This window comes from Aedes aegypti, chromosome 2, assembly GCF_002204515.2.
Source record: "Aedes aegypti strain LVP_AGWG chromosome 2, AaegL5.0 Primary Assembly, whole genome shotgun sequence".
Lineage (NCBI taxonomy): Eukaryota > Metazoa > Arthropoda > Insecta > Diptera > Culicidae > Aedes > Aedes aegypti.
In genome coordinates this window covers 227736528-227760598 of record NC_035108.1, presented here as the reverse complement: position 1 = coordinate 227760598, position 24071 = coordinate 227736528, and the positions used below count along the sequence as shown (strand labels likewise).

Below are 24071 nucleotides of genomic sequence, written 5' to 3'. Positions count from 1 at the left end.
ATGATTTGTGATTGGGGATCTTGTTGCCAGTTCTCTTTGCGCAACTCTCCATTCATAGACTCTGGAGTTAAGCTGCTTCTCCCAGGCCCATGACAATCATATATCGATACACAGTGTTCTTCGTAGCCAGGATGTCCCGGGCGATAAGTGAATATCGCCCACTGTCATTGTAAGAACTGTGAAAATAAAGACCATTGTTTTGTTTAATTGTTTGCTATGGTTTGATTATCATTTTTTGATATTGTTAAATCAGTTGATAATGTGCCGAAAAGTTGAAGCACATTCAACATATCGATGGTTTTGGAAGGAGAGCAAACATTAAAACACAGAGAAACAGACGTAACACTTAGAACAAATTGTGATCAAAATCATAGTCGCGAAAACATGTACGCCCAATGCTAAAAACACTGTAGTTGGCCGATGGACCAACAGGTGGCGGTAGTGTGTAAACGTCAAACACGAACAAAAACGACGCGAGCGCTGCGGGTGGTCGATTGACCACCTACCAGATATTCGAATCGATCGTTAAAAAGTTGGTCGATGGACATCGATGAGAGTGTGACGTCTGTTTGTCTGTGATTAAAAGGCATCCTGCAAGCCTCCAAGCAAGCAATCAGTGATTTGATTGCGACACTTGCTCGATTATGGATCATAAACATTAAACAAAACTTCGCATTCTGATTGCACTCTCGATTCAAATTATACGAAAATGAATAAACACATGGAGATGTTGACTACGCTAAAAGTCGTCCCGTGCCATGGGCCTGGCTTCTCCTAATTGGTAAACTGATTTACTCATAAATAGGTAAACTGTTTACTCATAAAGCGAAGTATGCACTTCAACAGAAAAGTAATCGCCTATAGATCGTTGCACGCCTGACCTAACCTTGAAACTCCATATAAAAAAAAATGTCCACAATTCCAGCAGTGAATGTCAACTCCATATATACTGCTTCGCGACTAAAAATGGGTGAACCAACGTGCGAAGTTCGATTTTTGACCAACTTCGCCGTGTCGCGAGTCGATTCTCAATAGTGCGCATAATGCACACGGCGGAGGGCATAGATGCGCACTATAGCGAAGCGACTCGCGACGCGGCGAAGTTGGTCAAAAATCGGACTTCGCACGTTGGTTCACCCATTTTTAGTCGCGAAGCAGTATAAAAAATATCTAAACAATTCCAGCAGTGAGTGTCAAAGAGCAGGACAGTCAATTGAGCGTGATTAAAGAGGGACAGAGAAGGAGAATTTTTCGTGACGTCACCATGCACTCTTCTATAAGGCAATCTGACGTTTAATCATCTTTCTCTTTCCTGCACACGCACGCATATGGATTGTTTTCATACGGAAACCGTTTCCGTATGAAAACAACAAACAAAAAATCCCATTTGATCTTGTTGCTGGAAAGAGAAGGATGCGATAGCCTTATGGACTTATCCTCGGTCTTCTTTTGTCCTCGACTTTCTTTTTCTTTTCTGCTCTAAATGCGGGCAATGTTTACATTAAATGACATCCGGACCAACATCCGGACAACGATTGTTCACCGGATGAACACGAAGTGGATGAATGTACAACGAAATCGTTCATATTTTGTAAACATGGCCCGCAGTAAAGGTTTTCTTCCCGCTGGAAGTTGCAGCGTGACGTCATCGTAGATTAGTTCATCTCGATGCGTGGGAAATTTCTTGCAAGAAATGCTCAAGAAAAGCATTTTTCTTGGATCGCAGTACGCAGTTGAAAAGAAATGTAATTTCAAATGGAGCTCACTGTAAGGACTGTTCATTTTATAAAGTGGACACTTTGTTTATGCTATAACTTTTTTATTTATTGATAAAATCGTAATCGGTTTTCTGTGCATCGTTCAACCATTATTCTACAATGCTATGAAAATATAAGATCTTAGAAAATGCTTTTGGTTGAAGAGCTATATGCGTTTTCCAAAAACTCCTAAGAAAAGCTGTTCGTCAAAGTTTAACATTATTTTTCGCAAAACAAAAATCCTAATTTTTTGAACAAATTGTATGTTTGTCTCCTTTACTATTCTACTAAAGGTATAGCTTTAAAAAAATCAAATATTTATATTCCACAATTCTCTGACATTAGGTAACTTTAGTGATATACCCATTTATGGCCAAATTTGTGGATACACCATCCTTTCACTCTCAGCAAAAGAGAAAAGAAAAAAGCGTGTTCAAAACTAGTTTGGATTACTAAAGAAACTATATTTGTATAAACGAGAGCTAAATCGTGAGTTTGAACCACAGTCTTAAGTATAAATTTTACTGTTTATGGTAGGTTTACTAAAAAGTCTCATACTTTTAAAATCATGTACGCATATTTATCGATCTACAGCAAATTGTAAACGGTTTTCTCCGAATATTTCAATTGGTAATCTCAGAATGACATATTATGAAAATAATATGTGGAAAATAAAATCGATTTTATTACAGCAGTGTTGCCAATTTTGATGATTGTCAATGTACATTGAAAGGTCTTCTAAGAATAAAGCAATTGCGTTTCTATTGTGCTTTAAATGTGACGTGGGGACTAAATAAGTAACTCTATGCAAGCGTAAGTTATTTTTCATATTAATATTGTGCTTTGCTTTGATAAATGGATTATTGGGAAAGTTGTGTATCGCACTTCGAAGGTCACCAAGCAGTGGTTCCAATATGTTTCTAAGCAAATGGAAAATTCTTCAAATGTACATTTACGCGACAAATTACACTGGTTTTGCTATCCAAATGCAGATTTGCACTTGACTGCATCATTGTCACAATTAATTATAATCGAACAAGCCTATTTCAAATGGCTGACATACTTTTACAAATGTTTTACAAGCAAGTTTTCGTGAAACAAATGAAACAAACAAACTAGCAACCCTGCTGAGAGCACATGCTTTTGATAAAACTTAAACAATTTTCGTTGGCGCGAAACCGATTCACTGCCTTTTCTTGCCCGCCAACGGCGAAAACAAAGGGTTTGACGTTTCCGCACTTATGAACCCGCCCGCACTTCTGAAGTGCGGGGTCCAATAAGGTGGGAACTGCGCAATACTATATTAGCACTTCCCCCAGGACTTACTTTTAACCAAAAAATTCTACTCATATCAATTCCCTTGAAATTTAAAATATTTTTCTCTAAAAAATATAGGGGAAAAATGATTTTATTATATCTGTAAAATTGCTGCTCCAAAAATAACTTGATTTTTTCCATCAGACTTCTGATTGATGATGCTTTTGAAAAACAAGCCTGTTTTGAAAATAAAAAATATAAATTGTCGAATTTTCCACCTAATTTCTAACAATTCCGTGGGCTTCGTGGCCGTGCGGTTAGTGTTACCAAGCATTTAGCCGCATCGTGTCAAGGGGTGTGGGTTCGATTCCCGCTTCAGACCGGAAAACTTTTCGTCAGGAAGGTTTTTCGACTGTGCCACTGGGCGTTGCATGCTAGTCCGTTGTCTAGTGTGGTGCTTCCTTCAAAGGGCAAATCGCCCACTGGAAGCATTAACGTGTCGGTGTCTTTTTAAAAAACAACCATTGATTTTGATAATCTCCAAAAATCGACCGTTTCAATCGTTGTTCCATATTCGTGTGAAATCTAATTATTTCAGAGATTTTTTTTTTTATCACAACATTGTACAATACTAGTCGTACAATGTGCAGAAAACCGATTGAAATTTCATTAATAAATTAAAAAGATACAGCTTGCACAAGGTGTCCACTTTATAAAATGAACAGTCCTTAGGAAATTTCTTGAGCAGAAATTTTTACTTTTCTTGAGCGGAACAGCATATTGCGCAGTTCCCACCTTATTGGACCCCGCACTTCAGAAGTGCGGGCGGGTTCATAAGTGCGGAAACGTCAAACCCTTTGTTTTCGCCGTTGGCGGGCAAGAAAAGGCAGTGAATCGGTTTCGCGCCAACGAAAATTGTTTAAGTTTTATCAAAAGCATGTGCTCTCAGCAGGGTTGCTAGTTTGTTTGTTTCATTTGTTTCACGAAAACTTGCTTGTAAAACATTTGTAAAAGTATGTCAGCCATTTGAAATAGGCTTGTTCGATTATAATTAATTGTGACAATGATGCAGTCAAGTGCAAATCTGCATTTGGATAGCAAAACCAGTGTAATTTGTCGCGTAAATGTACATTTGAAGAATTTTCCATTTGCTTAGAAACATATTGGAACCACTGCTTGGTGACCTTCGAAGTGCGATACACAACTTTCCCAATAATCCATTTATCAAAGCAAAGCACAATACTTAGCTAAAATGGTAAATGGAAATGGTTTGTTTTGTTTTAAATTGTTTCTAAAATTGATGACGAAGTTCAGTAAAAATATATGTAACGACGTTGTCACTTTATTATACGAATCTATATGACCTCAGAAATAAACATGTATCTTTTATGTACCGTGCACCCCCGCTAATTTGAACGGTACCTCATGCAAACTATCGGGGTTCATTTTTAATTTGAACATCTAGTCACCCTGGAAACGTGTTTCTGGTTACCTCTTTCACTGTTTTGTTTTGATTCTGCGTTCCGTTCCACAACGTTCCATCTCACTTCACTCCGTTCCATGAGCTTTATGACGTTTGAACCATTTTTAATCTGAACGATGTGCAAATTAGCGGGGTACAGATTAAAAAGTGTTCAGATTAAATGTGGTCAAACCAACGGGGGTACCCGGTATCTAAATCAAATAAAATGTTTCAAATGTTTTCTTCCTGGAACCACATATTGGGAATAACCAAATATCCTTGACTTGTTTCCGGGTTCATTGAAAAGGTGATTGCAATGCGTTTACATCGTTGGTTTTAAGTCTATGGTGTCTGTCAGAGAACTGTAAAAGAAAAATTGGAGAGTTTATTTAACGATTCCTGGATAAATTAAACTAATAATGAAACTATCCTATAAGATTCAATAATCCTGCAAGGTTGGCACGCTCCTTTATGCAGAATGCCGTTTTTCCCATTATCTCTGTAAAAAAGAAGCAATAATAATAAACAGCTTGAAACCAAACAAAGGAAATACTTACCGATTTCTCAAAAACTATTTTTAGGATAATGGGTAAAATTCACTCGTTGATTTGACGTACAAGCCGTTTACTCTTTAATGAGTAAAGGCCCTTTACTGTTTTTATGAGTTTTCTCCAGGCCCATGGCACGGGACGACTTTTAGCGTAGTCAACATCTCCATGTGTTTATTCATTTTCGTATAATTTGAATCGAGAGTGCAATCAGAATGCGAAGTTCTGGACAAACATTTGAAAAGGGCCCAAGAGGTCTTGAGCCTTTTTTTAGAAACGTTGCTGTTGAGCCCTTTTTAGCCCGCCCACGCAAACTAACACCACTGTCAGAAAGATTGGTGTTAGCTCTTCCTGATAGTGGTATTGGTGAGCGTGAACGAGTTGAAATGGGCTCAACAGCGCCTTGCAAAGTCAATGTTTACCAATGTCGATGTGCCCTTTTGAAATGTTTGTCCAGAGTTTTGTTTAATGTTTATGATCCATAATCGAGCAAGTGTCGCAATCAAATTGCAACTGATTGCTTGCTTGGAGGCTTGCAGGATGCCTTTTAATGTTTGCTCTCCTTCCAAAACCATCGATATGTTGAATGTGCTTCAACTTTTCGGCACATTATCAACTGATTTAACAATATCAAAAAATGATAATCAAACCATAGCAAACAATTAAACAAAACAATGGTCTTTATTTTCACAGTTCTTACAATGACAGTGGGCGATATTCACTTATCGCCCGGGACATCCTGGCTACGAAGAACACTGTGTATCGATATATGATTGTCATGGGCCTGGTTTTCTCTCAAAGAGGGTACTTTTTTACCCTTTAAAGAGTACTTTGGTCTTACAGTGTAAGTCTTTTTCACTTATTTTGACAGCTAAAGCTAAGGGTCTGTGTAGCATCTAGTGAACATAGATATTAAGGAAATATAATCTAGCACAGCATTTAAGGATATGGAAATAAATGACATTCTGTACTCAACCCTCGTCTTATTCACTACAGTCTGTCTCAATGAGAATATATACTAAGGTGTGGAAGAAGAAGCAATGGCTGTGTATTAGTAAAGCGAAAAAACGTAAACAAAAATAACTACGTCACTAATTTACACGTCTTCTTATGGGAGCTCACTCGCTTGTATTGGTGAAACATTTTGCACCGTACACGGATGTCACGCACACTAAATGTCATTTCCTCACCTCGGTATATATTCTCATTGGGTCTGTCTCAATTGCGTTATTGTGCATTCTGATTAACTTTAGACCGAAGTTCATAACAAAACCAACAAAAGTTCGCCGAAGTTCGGCGTCGGCATTCTACCGAAGTGCTACGCCGACAAAGGCATTCCTTATGCGTCGGCGAAGCACTAAATTAGAATGCCGACGCCGAACTTCGCCGAAGTTTTGACTGCCGAACTTCTAATTGTCACTCAAATTGGGTCCTAAAATGTTTATTGTGCTCTGCAAGATAAATCCACGTAATGCGATTATCTGAAAATGTCGATATACCGTCGCAGTGATAATGAAAATCAATAAATGTTTCAGATTTAGCAAATTTGAAACATTTGTGTCCTTGAAGCACGAAAAAATCCAAGCCTACTTGAATTTTGACGTTGCGTTTGAATTGCGCGCATATCTTCTGCGCGTTACCGCCGCCGCTGGATGTGGATTTAATATAAGCGCCGCAATAATGAAAACTTGTTTTTATTCAATGACTTGGAAGAGCATGTTACTGCAACTATTTTAGCATTTTTTCCCACTCAAATAGCGGCTACATCATATTTAAACTTTACTTTGAAAATTGGGTCCATAAATAAACTTTGACACTTTTGATCATGTTTGACGTTCACTTAATTGACAAAAACACCACAGGGCTTTTAGTTTTAACACAGGGGTTGTTCCTATCTGACTTTTCGGAAGGGACACGTAAAGCAAAATATTGACTTCGCAGCACCAATCTGGAGTTCGCCGGTTGGACTTCCGAAGCGAAGTTTTGAACGAACTAACTGTCATTGCTCTGCCGGCTCGGCTTTTATCTCGACTGTTTTAGAAAACTATCCAACATCACGTCGACGGAAGAAGTTTCACCACAACGGAGGATTGGTCAGTTCGAGCGCGCCAAAATCCTTTCGATTGAAAATGTGTTGGCGGTGCTTAAGGTGCAACTGTTTGCTATCCATAAATGATGATCAATTTTGTAGTTTTGGGGATGTGATATCGGTTCTACCGGACATAGATGAACTGAAAGTGTATCAACATGCCTGTTGTTAGCAAGCATATGATCCGGATAGATCACCGAATGATCGATATGATATAAAACAGAAATATTTTCTTTTCAACGATAGTTTGAACATAGATTGTTCATGGATGCCACGATGAGTCTATCGTGTGTTACCTTAAGTTCGTTGATAAAGAAGAGGAAATTGAGCGAAGTTCTTTTTCTGAATTTTATCGGGATGCACAATACTCCCAAAATTTGAGTTTGAGCCAAGGAGTGTGACAAAATCAGGTCCATGACAACCATATATCGATACACAGTGTTCTTCGTAACCAGGATGTCCCGGGCGATAAATGAATATCGCCCACTGTCAGTTGTAAGAACTGTGAAAATAAAGACCGTTGTTTTGTTTAATTGTTTGTTATGGTTTGATTATCAATTTTTGATATTGTTAAATCAGCTCATAATGTGCCAAAAAGCTGAAGCACATTCAACATTTCGATGGTTTTGGAAGGAGAGAAAACATTGAAAGGCATCCTGCAAGCCTCCAAGCAAGCAATCGGTGATTTTATTGCGGCACTTGCTCGATTATGGATCATAAACATCAAACAAAACTTCGCATTCTGGTTGCACTCTCGATTCAAATTACCCGAAAATGAGTAAACACATGGAGATGTTGACTACGCTAAAAGTCGTCCCGTGCCATGGGCCTGGACAAAATTTAAAAAAAACGTTTCTTGGACTTAAACATAAGAAAAACATTAAAAAATTGAGTAAACATGTAAACATGCTTTATAGCTCCCCAAGTAACCAATAAGCCGTAAAAATCGGCCCCAAATCAGTTCTATAGTCGATTTAAAGGCATAGTCAACTGGGCTAATTGGAACTACAGTGGGGATTCGCTCGTTGGGGGTCCGCTACATGGAATGACTCGATGGTTGGATGTTCGCTGGTTGGAAAATATTCCAACTAAAAAGCACTCGAATGTCAAGATAATATGTCAACTGACTTTGACGTCTGAGTACCGTCGCATTGAAGTCTCCATATATAGAACAAATGTGTATGTATATGTGCGTTTCGTGACGTTTTGCTCTCTAGATGCGTTAGTCTGGAGCATTTTCACCAGCCGTCAGTCGTTCCAACTAACGGGTCGGATTCGCTAGATGGAAGGCAGTCGTGTTCCAACCAGCGAATTCCCGCTGTATATCGTGATTAAGGGCCGCTCAAAAGCCACTTTTGGCGAATTATTCGGCCGATAAACGGCCTACTCGTTCCTAGTCCCTGAAGTGAGATATGTCAAAAATTTTATAGCACGTGGGCGGAGGAAAAAGAAAAAAAGAAAGTTTGTTTATCTCATGTACTTTTCTTTCTATTTCTGTCTCAGCCAAGTTGTTTTTTTTTGTTGAATGACTGCGGCCCGAACTAATGTTCTCCCTGTCGGAGTACAATGATTTATCCCTTTCCATTTGTTAGCCTAGATTATCCGCACACCCCTCACTCATCGAACCAAGAGACAATCATTATTACAACAAAGTCTGCCGCGCATTATAAACGTGTTTTTACCGCTGCTAATAAAAGTTAATTTCCTAATCGTAGTTTTTCCTCGCGAGTTAAGTAATTCGATTCCAAATCCGATTTCCTTTGTCCGCTGGTGCTTGGCTGTGTCCGCCGCGTATTCGCTACTCTGCTCGTCGTCGAGTTCTTCCGGGAAGACCTGTCGTTCCGGAGTCGAATACTCCAACAGGTTATGGGCCCCAGGGAGTAGCCCCAGTGCGATCGCATAAGGAAGATTTGAGGTTAAGTGTTTCCCCTCCCGGAGGAGGAAGAAATCGCGAGAAGGTGCTGCGCCCGTGAACGTGGCGAGAGCGAAGTTTGATTAGTGTGTGTGATAGCGGGGAGAAAAGCAGAACGGAAAAAGTTGACGTTCACTGCGAAGAGTGAGTGAAGAAGCCGTTTCGTTTTCCGTTGTGTTCCGGGCAAACAACGCTCGAAGAAAAGTGAGAAGAGAAGTACCGAGTCATCACAGCTCACGCAGCTCGTAGTTGTTTTGTTTACGTTCGTTCGGTCACCGGTTAGTGCGCGAAGTGAACGATGGTTGACGCGAGATTTGCTGTGCCAAAGTTAAATGGGCAAAACTGGCAGACGTGGAAAATACGTCTAGAAATGTTGCTCAGCCGTGAAGACCTTTGGTATACAGTGAAAGATCCGGTCCCGACGGAAGAAGAAGACCGCGATGAAGAGTGGTGTAGTGATGACAGAAAAGCGAAATCAACGATTGTTTTGCTGCTGGAAGATAGCCAGCTTCCTCTCGTTAAAAACAAAAAGTACGCGCGTGACGTTTTCGAAGCTTTGGCGAACTATCACCAGAAAACAAGTCGTTCGGTTCGGGTGTCGCTATTGAAGCGATTGTGTGCAATAAATTTAGTGGAAAACGGCGATCTTGAACAGCATCTCAGTGAGATTGACGAGCTGTTTGATCGTCTGGATGCCGCCGGCACGAAGCTGGATGCCGACACGAAGATTTGTATGCTTTTACGCAGTCTTCCCCCGTCGTTCGATGGGATTGTTTCCGTGCTCGACAGTAGGGCAGACGACGAGATTTCGATGGACATCGTCAAGGCGCGCTTGATGGATGAGTTTCAGCGTCGTCGGGAGCGAGACGGCCTTCCGACAAAACCTGAAAAGGCAATGCGGTCCCAGATGAATCGCACGAAAGACCGTCAAGTAAAGGAAACCCGAACGTGTCATTATTGTAAGCAACCCGGCCACCTTCGTCGCAACTGCCGGAAGTATATCGCTTCCCAAAGAGAGGAGGCAGCGAAGAAGGATAACGTGAAAGCAAAATCCGCCCACAACGAGGCGAAAAGTGTTGCGTTTACCGTCGGTAGTGATTTTTCGTCGTGGATAATCGACAGCGGAGCCAGCGCTCACATGACCTCCGATGAGTCGTTCTTTTCGTCGCTGAAGAAATGTGAAGGTGGATGGATTACCCTCGCCGATGGAGAACGCACCCGGATCTTCGGTCAAGGAAGTGGTGTGTTGTATGGGGTCGACGACGAGGAGAACACAGTGAAGATAGAAATGAGTGAAGTGCAATACGTGCCCGGACTGGCATCAAGTTTGATTTCCGTGAGCCAGTTGGCACAGAAAGGCTTGAGTGTGGCATTTGGTAAAGATGACTGTAAGATTTCCAACCGGAGTGGTGAAGTAATGGCAACCGGTAGCCGACGTAGCGGATTGTACCATCTGCGTCAGGGAGCGACTTCGTTGGCCGCTACTGTTGGTCAGCATTCGGAAAACTGTCGACACCAGTGGCATCGTCGTCTAGGCCACCGCGATTGGGCGGCGGTGGAGCGCCTGGTGAAAGACGATCTGGCGACCGGAATGAAGGTAAGCAAATGCAATTTGCAAATCGTTTGTGAATGTTGTGCTGAAGGGAAATCGGCCCGTGCTCCGTTTCCGCCGGTTGAAGAGCGAAAGTCTAGCCAAGTGCTGGACATTATCCACACCGATCTGTGTGGCCCCATGAAGGAAACGACTCCAAGTGGCAATCGGTACGTGATGCATCTGATTGATGATCACAGCCGGTTTACTGTGACGTATTTGCTTAAAAGCAAATCAGAAGCTGCGGGAAATATCAAAGATTTTGTGCGATGGGTGGAGAACATATTCGGACGAAAGCCCCGGGTCATCCGCTCTGACGGCGGCGGCGAATTCGATAACGCCGAGTTGCGAAGTTTCTATAAGAAGGAGGGGATCGTGCCGCAATATACCACTCCGTATTCGCCGCAATCTAACGGAGTCGCGGAGCGGAAAAACCGCTCAATCACCGAGATGGCAACGTGCATGTTGCTAGATGCCGGTCTGGAAAAGCGATTTTGGGGAGAGGCCGTGCTGACGGCTACCTACCTCCAGAACCGACTACCGTCGAGGTCCGTCCTGCGTACACCATACGAGCTGTGGTGGGGACGAAAACCGGACCTAAGCCACGTAAGAGTGTTCGGGAGTGAAGCCTTCGTACATGTACCGTCGGTGAAGCGATCGAAAATGGAGAGTAAAGCTCGAAAGTTGACTCTGGTTGGGTACTCCATGGAGCACAAGGGGTACCGATTCGTCGATCGTGCCACCAACCAGATCACAGTGAGCCGAGATGTGCGATTCATCGAGCTCGGCAATGGTTCGTCTTCGGGGGAGTTCCCGGTTGTTCCTGAGGAGGAGGAGGAGCGCGTCGCCGGAGAGAAGAAGATCCTGCCGTTGAAGGGAAACGGTGAAGAATCAGTGGGTGTGAAAGCACCAAAAAGTGTCCGAAGAGATCAAAATGTACCGAATGACAATGACAGTGATCGAAGTATGTACGAGTCGCTAAGCGACGATGAAGAACTGAGAGACAATGAAGTGCGACGACCTGTAAGGAAGAACCGTGGTGTTGTGCCTCAGCATTTGAACGATTTTGTGCTGGACATTGCAGCAGGAAGTGCGGAATGCGTGCAAGAAGAACCGAACAGTGTGGAAGAAGCAAAACAGATTAAAGTGTGGCGGAATGCGATGGCCGACGAACTCGAGTCGCATCGCCGAAACCAAACCTGGGAACTGGTATTACCACCGAAAGGACGCAAAGTGATCGGTTCAAAGTGGGTTTTTAAGGTGAAGAAAAACGAGTTGGGACAGATTGTGAAGTGTAAAGCCCGCATTGTGGCGCAAGGTTACGCGCAGAAATATGGAATTGATTTTGATCAAGTGTACGCTCCGGTAACTCAGCACGCAACATTCCGCACGTTCCTCGCTGTGGCCGCGAAGAAGGGACTTGCCGTTAAACACCTTGATGTTAAGACGGCCTATTTGAACGCTGAACTTGAAGAAGAGGTATTTATGAGGCAACCACCGGGCTATGCAGTATCGGGTCAGGAGGAGTTTGTCTGCCGGCTAAAACGCAGCATTTACGGGCTGCGCCAGTCGGCCAGATGCTGGAACATAAAGCTGCAGGACGTTCTTGGCCGGCTTGGTTTCCAACAGTCAACCGCAGACCAGTGTCTGTTCATCAAAAAGGTACGTGGTAAAACTGTATTTCTGTTGGTATACGTTGACGATATGCTCGTCGCGTCGGCTGATGAAGGGGAGATCAAGCATGTAGTTGATGCTCTCAACGGAGAATTCGAGCTAACTTGCTTAGGAGACGTGAGTCACTTCCTAGGCATGGAGGTGAAGCGCGAAGAAGGAGCTTTCAAGCTACGTTTGCTGGCATATATTGATCAGCTGATCGACCGATTCGGGATGGGACAGGCCAAACTGGCGAAGTCCCCTATGGACCCTGAGTATGCCAAGACCGTTGATACCAGCGATGAGCTTCAGAACCCTACGCAGTACAGAAGCTTAGTAGGTGGACTTCTCTACCTTTCCGTGTGTGCCCGACCGGACATCGCTGCCAGCGCAGCTATACTAGGACGCAAATTTGCCAAGCCCACAGAACGTGACTGGACGGCAGCCAAACGTGTACTGCGCTACCTCTGCGGAACGAAGGAGTACTATCTACATCTGAGAGCAGGTTCCGGTAGTGCATTGATTGGCTACAGTGACTCGGACTGGGCAGATGATGTAGAGACACGCCGATCAACGTCAGGGTTTGTCTTCAAATACGGAGATGGAGCGATCGTTTGGGCTAGCAGACGTCAGACGTGCGTGACACTCAGCTCCATGGAAGCCGAGAATGTTGCGCTCTGTGAAGCAAGCCAGGATGCCATCTGGCTGAGACATCTTCTGCGCGATCTTGATGAGGAACAGAAGAAGCCAACGATCCTGAGAGAGGACAATCAGAGTTGTATAACTTTTGTGAAGACAGGGCGGTCAAGTCGAAAGTCGAAGCACATCGACACGAAGGAGCGCTTCGTGGAGGAGCTTTGCAACAGTGGACAGTTAACCCTGGAGTACTGCCCGACCGATATTATGGCTGCTGATGTCCTCACAAAGCCGCTTGGACCGACTAAGCTCGAGCGATTCCGTGATATGCTCGGGGTTGCAATGTAAAGTGACTGAACATTGAGGAGGAGTGTCGGAGTACAATGATTTATCCCTTTCCATTTGTTAGCCTAGATTATCCGCACACCCCTCACTCATCGAACCAAGAGACAATCATTATTACAACAAAGTCTGCCGCGCATTATAAACGTGTTTTTACCGCTGCTAATAAAAGTTAATTTCCTAATCGTAGTTTTTCCTCGCGAGTTAAGTAATTCGATTCCAAATCCGATTTCCTTTGTCCGCTGGTGCTTGGCTGTGTCCGCCGCGTATTCGCTACTCTGCTCGTCGTCGAGTTCTTCCGGGAAGACCTGTCGTTCCGGAGTCGAATACTCCAACACTCCCATCTCCTACTATTAAATGATTCCGGTTACATTCCCATCTGCTTTATCGATGCTCTTCTGATTTACCTTGCTCAGCATTGTACATAAAGCGGTATTATCAAGGATGCTGGTAATGGCATACATTGAATGTACTTTGACCTGGATATTTAATTGCTACATTTTGTCGAAACCCAGAACAAAAATCTCATAAACAACAGGTATTATATATTCGAGAAACTCCCTGGAAAATCCCCTGAGAGCATTAAAAATAAATTTTATCCCTTTTTCCCAGTACCGCAACCCTGATCACAGTCGGTGCAATCCGGACGATCTCCGGAACGGTTGGAATGCGTGAGTTTCAGACTTTTTCGTTCGTTGCGGAGGATTCAGATAATTACGAACCTGGTATCCCGTTGTTCCGGAGACCATTCGGATTGCGATCAGGTTTACAGCACCACACCTTATACGTTTTTTAATCATCCGTAATAACAATCATGTTGCTATTCAATACCGCTTCAAATTTTGTCATTCTTGACAAATTGCATCCTCGTTCGTGATTTGTTTTGAACGAAGCCAAATTTGATTCGGGTGGCATAAACGTCATTTACACAAGCCTCTTAACAGCATTGACAGCCGTTCTATGCTGCTTGCAGGCACAGGGCTTACGAGTACTGTGGTATAGCGTTATATACTCATATACAGCTTGTTTCAGTGCCCAAAGGTCACAGTGCCTAAAAACACTTGAAAATGTTATATAAAGCCTGTTGGCACTGAAAATCCGTTAAGCGGCCCATATACCGCTTATAACAGTGCTTAGTGGTTACCTGGGTCGGTAAAAAGCTAGAAACGGTTCCTCTCCGACGTTGGATTTTTCTCGGAATCTATGCTAGATACCTAACTTCGAAAGTGGTGCATTCGATTCGCATCCGGATGCGCTCTAATGCGCCCTACTTCCGAAGCAGGGCGTCTTGCATGGATACTGAAAAAATCCGTCGAATTGCATTTTCTAACTTACAAGCGTTCCTTGGTGCAGCTGGAAGATCAGACCGACCACATCGGTACACTCAGGCAAATGGACTATCGATTAACATAGGAACCCCTTAAGAGAATTCGCCACAAGAAATCGGATTGAAATTCGTAAATTTTCCTTATGAAACCGTAATTTGAAAACAAAAAACGTTTTCGCGGCAACCTGGAATCGAACCAAGAACCTTGCGATCGATAGGTCCGAGCGTACACTACGCGCCTATCGACGCCTTGATGTGGAGTGATGCTAAAACGATACATAAAGCGTTCGTATTGCAATAATCGTTCCACCTTTCATAAGGTGTCGGCCAGCCCGCATAAACAAAAACTATATCAGTACAGTTTCCCGAAAGGTCCACAACCATTTGCAACAATATCTGAATGATTTTGGTTACAATGAAAAATAACAATATATCCACCATACCCGAAACGTTTTTAACAATTCGACAAACGGTAAATAGGAAAATCACAATGTGGGGAATAGGCGGTTAAGTTATGTAACCATTTGAAAACGTCGATTTTCTCGAACAAAATTTCTCATCAACAGTTTTCCAAAAGGTAAATATACTGTCCATTTTTCGGCAAAATCAATGTAAGCCAAACAGTGTTGATACATTTGAACCATATGTTTCTAAGGGAAATAAATAACGTATGCATAATTTTTGGATTACGGTTCTTTATTGTATTTTTACCCTATCCTATTCTGTTATGTAATATGATGCAAGCACTAGGATAATTCCTGAGGCTTTTTCTCGGGGAATTTGAGAAGAAATTCTTGAAGAATCAGATGAATAGTTACGTAATCAACCTCTTAATTTTGCACATTTTAAAGACTCGAACTAAAATAGAAAACCAGACCCGCTACCAGCCCTGCGATGATTCAATTAAAGTTAAATATCACCTCAAGGATATTCTTTCATTCTTTCTGAAACTCACGGAATATCGCCTTCCAATGCATCCATGTATTGATCGATTCCCTTAAAAGATAGCATCCAGCAACCGGAAGCAGCGCTGCAATCACTCGCAATCTTCCACTTGTCGCCCTGGGCTGTAACCGTGAAGGTCTTCTGCAAGGGTTTGGTAGAATTGTCCTGGTAGATGACCGTTCCCGAAACCTTGATGAACGTCAGCTGCGAGGACACAGCGTCGCCAATGATCGGCTGAGCGACCAGGGTGTTCATAATGTGTTCGAAGCGGGGCAGTTCCTGGAAGTACTTCTGGATGCTGTCCTTCCCGTTGGCACCATTTCCGTTCCATTTCCAGCAAACCGTTGTCCATGTAGAACCGGGTCATCTGATGCCGCTCCTTGACTACTTTTTCGTTATACAGCTTGGTGAATTCCTCCTCCATCCGGCAAGCGGTATCGATTTTGGTGCGCAGTTCCTACGGGGATTGGGTTTGAACCAAACATCCAACAGATTGGCGAAAGATATGTACTTACTGTGTCGATCGAAGTTGTCACTTTTTTATGTGAATTGCTGTTCTGTAAACTTAATTTCAGTCTAACTCGACTTTTATAAATTAATTGCAAGCTTTGAACAGTTTTAACAGTAGAATAAAAAGTAAACAATACAGCTTGACAGTTTTCCTTCGACGGCAATCCGACGGCGATTTTTTTCTACACTCAAAGTCAGATTAAATGTCGCTTACAAACAGGGACGAAAATACTCAATCTACTCTCGCCTATATTGACACTTGCTGGGTGGAATCTTCGTTGATTTTTGTTTGTTTTTACCCTCACCTTGACAACGCAACCAAGATTGGCACAGCGCTTGCCGCAAGATTTTCAGTTTTCTGTTAACCTGCTGATACTCAACCGCCTTGTGATCATCGGAAACAAAAAAATGATATTCATTCGAATCAGCTTGACTTTTTTACAATCCGCTTTAAAAAGTTGTAATTTTTGCACGCAGCACACTAAAGACGCGTCAATATAATCGATTCCGTGCATCGGATCGTTCATTACCCGTATAGCAGCATATTTTTTAATTAATATGAACCTCATTGATAATCAATTTTCTAAAACTGATACTCTTCTGCTTTTGATCATCAAAAACACCAACGACTTACGGGCATCGTTGTTTGTTTTCTTCATGTACTTTTGTGGCATCTTCATTGGTACAATCATATTGGTGGTGGTGCGGTTGCTTTGATGGTGGCATTAATGTCAGTGAATTGAGTATAGTGAGCATGAGTTTTTTCGTCCCTGCTTACAAATACCAACAAAATGTAACTATTTGTCGAACTGTTAAAATGTAGTTCAATATTGTCAAATGCAAATGTGTGAGTGTGTTGCACAAATTTAAACAAAAACAATTTGCCAAATTGTGGCGGTATATTTCCACCATATCTTGCTTGAATTCATTCCCATATAATTTAACAATATCAAAGATGTATCATATATTGTTACTGATAGGTATGGGTTGATCTAACTGTTTGAAATGGTGAACAACTTTGAAGTCCATATTGTTTTACATAAAAGCAACTATTTCTGATACATTAACAGTAATCGTTACAAGATGTTTATTGTTCTTAAAGTAAGACAAACTGTATTTTGCTATGCGGGAGGGTAGACGCGTCACGCGAAGCGACGCGAAAATCCTTTGGAGTTTGACATTTCATTATTAATAATTGTTATTCCTTCGCAGACAATTTTCGCGTCGCTTCGCGTGACGCGTCTACCCTGGCTGACACCTAAGGCAAAATTTATGAAATTCGATAGTCCAGTTCGCTGCGTGTAATCGAAGCGGGAACATAAATGTAAACGTCATTCATAATAACAAACACGAACTAACGAAATAATTCGCGATCTGTCAAAAATAAGTCTCCTCTGAAGCAGACTTATTTTTGACAGATCGAAATCAGAGGGGAAATAATTTCCGAACTGTCAAATTTAAGTTCGGACTCGTTTTAACAACGCAATTGAGACAGATTGAGAATTTTACACCCGGATTATGGGTGTTTTTCGAAACAGAGTGCATATTGTTTTCCTCTAAGGTTCACAACTACATCTACACTAGGTCACCCATACCATAGAGGTCCCCAAGCAAACTGCCACGAACACCAACGCACAATCAGTCTTACACAAGTCGATTTCCTCAGAATGAAAACGTAACGGTGTTTGTTTGACGTCGTTGAGCTTTCGGTCAACGGCAGGCCAACAAGGAAGTGGTTGTTTTGCAGCAATTCTGTTTATCTTTGGATTCTCACAGCAAACAAAAGCAATGTTGTGACAGTTCTCACAGCAAACAAAGAAAATTTAGTTAACATTGCACTGCAGGCAACTGGATTTGTCTATAATCCATTTCACGAAACGGCAACACTGTTACTTTCACACGTTACGACACCGCCTTCTGTCAAAATTTCATTCATAAAATAAGCGATCAGCTGTTCAAAAACGTCTCGCAAAATGGACTATTGGCGTGATAACTATACATGTACTGTCACACTTTCGTGGACCCCCCCCCCCCCCCCTCCCTTATATGATGGACGTCATATTTGGATGACCCCTAAAATCCATCACATTGCCCTACACTCAAAAAAATCCAAACGTCATTGCTACGTGAAAAATCACGTAGATCATTCCAAATTCATTTTATCTCTACTTCACCTGACTAAGATAAAGATCACTAAACCATTCATAACCACCAAATAGTGACTCGGTAATGCTTACTGAGGTTACCTATCGCACTTACGTGGAATTCACGTAGGTGCCTGAGTTTTATTTTTTTTGTTTTTTTAATTAGTATCATTCCAAACATTACATTCATTATTTCTTATATCTAGGTGTTCTGTGTTATTAGGCAACACAATATCATCCTAAATTGGTAAAACAAATCTAATAGGTGCCTGAGTTCATTTTGACATCTGCATAGTGTACGTACATTCGGTGTTGAGCTCAAATCCTAAGATGGCGCCCGCTTGATTTTTGAAGAACTTCAGAAGCTGCTGCTGCTTCAAATACTGTGTAAGATTAATTTCAAGGTAAACATGCTTTGTATACCGACAAATCCCTGCATTACTTCATATTTTATACGTAATTTATAACCTCTACCAATTATAGCACGCGAAGGCTACAACAAGACAGACCAAACTCGCAAAATTGGAGAAACAGGATTCAAAATGCTCAGAATGACAATAAAAGTATCATAACCTTTGAAGTTTGTTTACATTTTCCAATTGGGAATTAGTTTTCTTCCAAAGCCTATTAGAAATAAGATTGGTCTTTATTACAGTTAAATTTAATGCAAAACCATCTAGGTCCTATTTAAACGCTTCGTAAAGGCTACCGGAAAATCCACGTAGCTCTTACGTTTAGCGACGGTGGAATGGACGAACTTCCAAAGTTCGTGCGTTCATTCTGGGCTACCTATGATTTACGTAAGGACCCATTCACAAATTTCATAACGCTTTAGGGGGTGGGTGGGTGTTCTAACGTTGTTACGGCTCATACAAAAATTATAGAGTATCAATACAAGAAGCGTCATGAGGGGGTGGGTGGGTGTCCAAAATGGCCAATATAAGCGTTATGAAGTATATAAACCAGCCCTAAGAGCTACATGAAAAGTGTGATGGAAAAAAATCACGTACACGGAGAAAAACGAAAATACTAGTTACACAGCCAATTCAGATTACCGACCCCAGTAAAATTTTACTGGGTTTTGGAACTACGGTTTTTTCGGTAATTTTTACGATTACCGAAAAAACCCAGTAATCCAAAATATGTTTTGATTGATGGAAATAACTGACTTAGTCAGTAAAATTGTTAAGCGTTTTTACTGGCTTTCCAGTTTCCCATGCTTCATGCTTTGCTTCTCCGGATACTGTTTTTTCAGAAATCAATACAAATTAAAACCCAATCGACATGAACATGAACATCGACATGCATTTTTCGTACGAATAAACATCTACGATATGCCTATATCTCAGTGGGAGTAATCGAAAAATATGTGACAAAATCATTATTTGGTTGGTTTGTATACAAGAGGGAAACTCAATGATGCAGATGAATTTACCTCTTGTATGGAAACCAACCGAATTTACCAACGTATGCAGTTGAAATCGTGCTGAGCCTTTTTGGATGCTTAAAATGGTTGATTTTCTCACTAAATTTCGACTACTTACCACGAGAAAGCGCAAAATAGGTGCAGGAAAAGTTTGGTTGCAATAGCCGTGTCTCCCGGCGCCGGACGATTCTACAGCAGGAGATTCTCATTTGACACTTTCCCGCATGCGCATCAGTTTGTTTTGATTTGATTTTGACGACAAGTCAGTAAAAAAACATCAACTACTGAATAGTCGGTAATTGTTTTTACTGACTTTTCGGCCTGTTCGGTAATGTTGCAAAATTGGGTCTGACAGCTACCGTAGTTCAGTAAAAAGTAAAAAATATTACTGAACCTCAGAATTTTTCAGTCAAAAAGCTGAAAGTTCGGTATTTTTTATGATTTACAATTCGTACCCAGTATAAAAAATTACCGAACAAGCAAATCGTGATTGAGTGTGTAGTGTACGATATAATATTTTTTCAATATTGCGCAGTTCCCACCTTATTGGACCCCGCACTTCAGAAGTGCGGGCGGGTTCATAAGTGCGGAAACGTCAAACCCTTTGTTTTCGCCGTTGGCGGGCAAGAAAAGGCAGTGAATCGGTTTCGCGCCAACGAAAATTGTTTAAGTTTTATCAAAAGCATGTGCTCTCAGCAGGGTTGCTAGTTTGTTTGTTTCATTTGTTTCACGAAAACTTGCTTGTAAAACATTTGTAAAAGTATGTCAGCCATTTGAAATAGGCTTGTTCGATTATAATTAATTGTGACAATGATGCAGTCAAGTGCAAATCTGCATTTGGATAGCAAAACCAGTGTAATTTGTCGCGTAAATGTACATTTGAAGAATTTTCCATTTGCTTAGAAACATATTGGAACCACTGCTTGGTGACCTTCGAAGTGCGATACACAACTTTCCCAATAATCCATTTATCAAAGCAAAGCACAATATAACGCTCTTTTAATCATTGAGAAGATTGAAAATTATTCACCGAACGATTAAACATAATACTTTACCATGCTTATCCACGATTTATTTTTTGTTGTGCTTATGAAGTGAATTTTGCTAATCTTGGGACTTGTTCAGAATATAATTTCATTTGTTCGGTGCGGTATCAACACAACATCGCGTTTTCCAGCATTCTTGCAAATAATACGCGTTCTAGCTATTTTTCAACGCGAGTGCTTTTTCAAAGGAAAACGGATACGTGGGCAAAATGCTTGAAGAAGATGCCTCGCCGTTTATTACCAGCACTACCAGTCCGCGTCCAGTTCTGCCATTGTGTCGTGTTCAGCTATTGTTGAGGATTGAACGCTTCACAGTTAATAAATGTATAAACACAAACACATTATCTCTATGTATACTACTCTTATTAGCCATGATCAGAACAATATTGCAGAACTGCATAAACACACTCGCGACAGTGGCACTCTATGTACAATGATTCTACCATCAAACCCAAGCCAGGTAACGCGATCTAGTAGGCGGCGATAATTCAAATCTTATCTTCACTCACTTTTTCCACAACCGCGAACCAGAGTGCAAGGAATCTTCAATCAACTCGAACATTTTGGTCCTTCGAACCGGATTGATCATTTTTCACATCGGAAAGGTAAATTAATTGTAACTTTTAGCTTTTCACCAAATAGGTATGATTGATTGAGTATAAGTGTCCAACACCCGGGTTGGAAGTCATCGACGCTTGGGTCGATGAGTGTAACATCCAATTGCGGGATTGGATACGCAAAACGACGCTTGGGTCGTGCTACCGGATTTCAACACGTGGGTTGAAATAAAACAAAACGACGCTTGGGTCGTGCTACCGGATTTTTTTTCAACACGAGGGTTACAGAGAAATAATCCAACACGAGGGTTGGAATCAGTCAGTCGAAGGGTTAAGAATTGTACATGGAAAAGCGATATGAATTCTAACACACGGGTTGGAATAATTTACAAACAGATCTCGAGTTTGCATTGAGGTTAAGTTTGGCACACGGGCCAAGAGACACATGTCTTGACTTATGGTTCGGAAAAAATCTTAACGGTATTAAGTATTCGGTGACATTGAACTGAAAATACGGAAATAGAGTAAAAAGAAACAAGACACAATTCTAGCGAGAATCTATTATTCTATTTCAACTACTTTCTTAACAGATCATGGATACTGCCGAAAATCCGCAGGTTATTGAAGGCGAGGAGCGTGAGGAGGAGATTCCTCAGGATAAACCAGTATATGCCATATTACAGTCAGATCTTGATAGGGCAGTAGTTCAGCGAAATCATGCAGTCACGCGCATCTCTCAGATCATTGAGACAGCTGCAGTGTTTGAAAAGGAAGCGTCCCTTTTGGAAATCAGAAAAGACATGCTTAAAGATTGCTACAAAACGTACGACCAGATGCAGAGTACGCTTAAGCAATGGATTCCAGATGAAGTCGAAAATCGAACAGAAGTCGAGGTGAAGTATTTAACGGGCTTGACGATGTTTGAAAAAATGATTTGCGGCAAAAGAATCCAAGGCGCCAGTGTTTTCAACAGAGAATCAGTGAGACTTCCAACAGTTGATCTTCCGGTTTTTAGTGGCTCAGGAGAGAACTGGCTGGAATGGATTGATAAATACAATTCATTGATACACCAAAGAACTACTCTTCCAACCATCCAGAAATTCGAATACCTCAAACTGTCTTTACGAGGAGTAGCTCTCGGACTCATCGACTCATTGCCAACCACTGAAACAAACTACGCGATAGCCTACGATCTGCTGGTGCAGCGGTACAACAACCCAAAGCTTCTAATACAAAAGCACACCCGCGAACTATTTGAGCTGAAGGCAGTTGAGATGGAGTCAGCAACAGCCTTGCGAGATTTATTCGATTCGGCTCGCAAACATCTACGGTGCCTGCAAATTTTGGAGCAACCTGTGGAATCTTGGGACGCCATTCTGATACACCTAATGGCAAATAAACTGGATTCAGAAACTCGTAAAGAATGGGAGTCATCAGCCTCAGGAACAACGCAACCAAGTTACAAGCAACTGGAGAAATTCGTGAACGAGAGATGCCATGTTTTGGACGCAATACCATCAAAATCCCGACAAGCTTTAGAACCACCACCAGCGAAACGCCTAAGACCCGAAATTCGCGCTTTGACAGTGAATCGACGAAACGAAACTTACGGATGTGTTGCCTGTGGCAGGGATCACGCACTGTCCAGTTGCCAGAAATTCAGCGCTAAATCAATCGACGAGAAACTACAAATGGTAAAACGGTTTTCCCTATGTTTCAACTGTTTGAGAACAAACCACACAGCAGAGCAATGCCGGAGTCGAGGATGTCTTAAATGTGATAGAAGACACCATACATCAATTCATCGTGAAAATCAAACCAACAACAACAGCTTCAACAATAATCGTAAAGTTCAGATGGAGAACAAGCGTGAGTAACTCAGTAACACTCAGTAAATGACATGTATATTTTTTCATTTCAATAAATTATTACAGCAGCTACCGATGTATTCCATCAATCGACTCTGAAAACTCTGTTACCCACTGCGTCGGTTTTGGTACGGGATTCAAATGGTTCACCCATTTCTTGTCGAGCATTATTGGACTCAGGGTCGCAGTCCAATTTTGTAACAAAAGCTTTTGTAACAAGGTTGGGAGGTCATATTGGTTCAGCCCATGTAAATGTAGTCGGGTTTGGCCAACAAGTGCAACCAGTAATGGGTAAGACGTCTATCTTCTTCAAAGCCAGAACCTCATCCTACTGCAAAACCATATTATCTTTGGTAACCGAGACAATAACTGGGCCAATACCCGAACAAGATGTGAACTTAAATGGCTGGGACTTGAGCGACATAACATTGGCTGATCCGGAATTTCACTTGAGTCGTCCTGTGGATATGCTTCTGGGAGTATCGGTAATGTTTGACATACTGCGAAATGGAAACATGGATATCGGTAATTATAAAAATAATGCTCATATATTTTGTGCAATAACGAAGTTATATCTACCTACCAACCAGGTGAACAATTTCCGCTTGTTCAGAATACGGCGTTGGGATGGATTGTTGGAGGTAACATAACCAGAATGGACTTAGGTGAAAGTCTGAACCATTTTATGCATGGAAAAACTGTCAACCTCACAGTAAAAGAATGGTCAGAGGAAGAAACCATCTGTGAACAACTGTTTGTGGATACGACCAGACGAAATGCAGATGGTAGATTTGTGGTGAGACTACCCACAAAAGTATGTGTGGAACAGCTGGGGGAATCCAAGACCTTAGCGCTGGATAAGCTGCTCAGATTGGAGAAACGATTCGAGAAAAATAGTCAGCTGCGTACCGATTACAACAACTTCATGGAGGACTATTTAGCGTCAGGACATATGGAGAAAGTAGAAGAGAATTTGAGCAGTGATAACCCAGTTTTTTACT

The 24071-nt window shown here is 41.7% G+C and overlaps 1 long non-coding RNA gene and 1 pseudogene across 1 annotated transcript; one reads left to right on the top strand and one right to left on the bottom strand.

Annotated features, from left to right (window-relative positions):
* Positions 1–15535: 15535 nt before the first annotated feature.
* Positions 15536–17898, bottom strand: LOC110675164 (annotated as a pseudogene).
* Positions 17899–18473: 575 nt separating this feature from the next.
* On the top strand, positions 18474–18753 carry LOC110675552. The gene is made up of 2 exons (XR_002499591.1): positions 18474–18577; positions 18657–18753. It is a non-coding gene; the product is annotated as an uncharacterized LOC110675552 (long non-coding RNA).
* Positions 18754–24071: the final 5318 nt, after the last annotated feature.